The sequence below is a fragment of the Penaeus monodon genome, chromosome 19, assembly GCF_015228065.2.
Source record: "Penaeus monodon isolate SGIC_2016 chromosome 19, NSTDA_Pmon_1, whole genome shotgun sequence".
Classification (NCBI taxonomy): domain Eukaryota; kingdom Metazoa; phylum Arthropoda; class Malacostraca; order Decapoda; family Penaeidae; genus Penaeus; species Penaeus monodon.
The window spans coordinates 37,124,780-37,125,121 of NC_051404.1; positions in this window are offsets into that span (position 1 = coordinate 37,124,780).

The following is a 342-nucleotide window of genomic DNA, read 5'->3' on the forward strand; positions in this document are numbered from 1 at the left end:
TATAAGCTTACATGTGCTCTCTAACGTGTACACGTTACCAAATACAAACACAAATGTGATCACATACCTACACGCTGACACACACGTATTCACAGATTCATAAATTCATTCATATATTATTAATTACTACTAATTACACCAGTTGTTTTCAAGCTGTTTCTAAATTATGTTTCGTGTACAATGAATATTCAAAATTAATTGCCATTGGCGCGTAGAAAAAGGCCGCTGAATTAATCTGAATAACTAAGCTGATATGCAGATAAATAATAACAATATCTGATGGTAAATCTCATCCTTAATATTTCATATAAGGAAGGCGAATCTATTCGAACTAACCCTTAG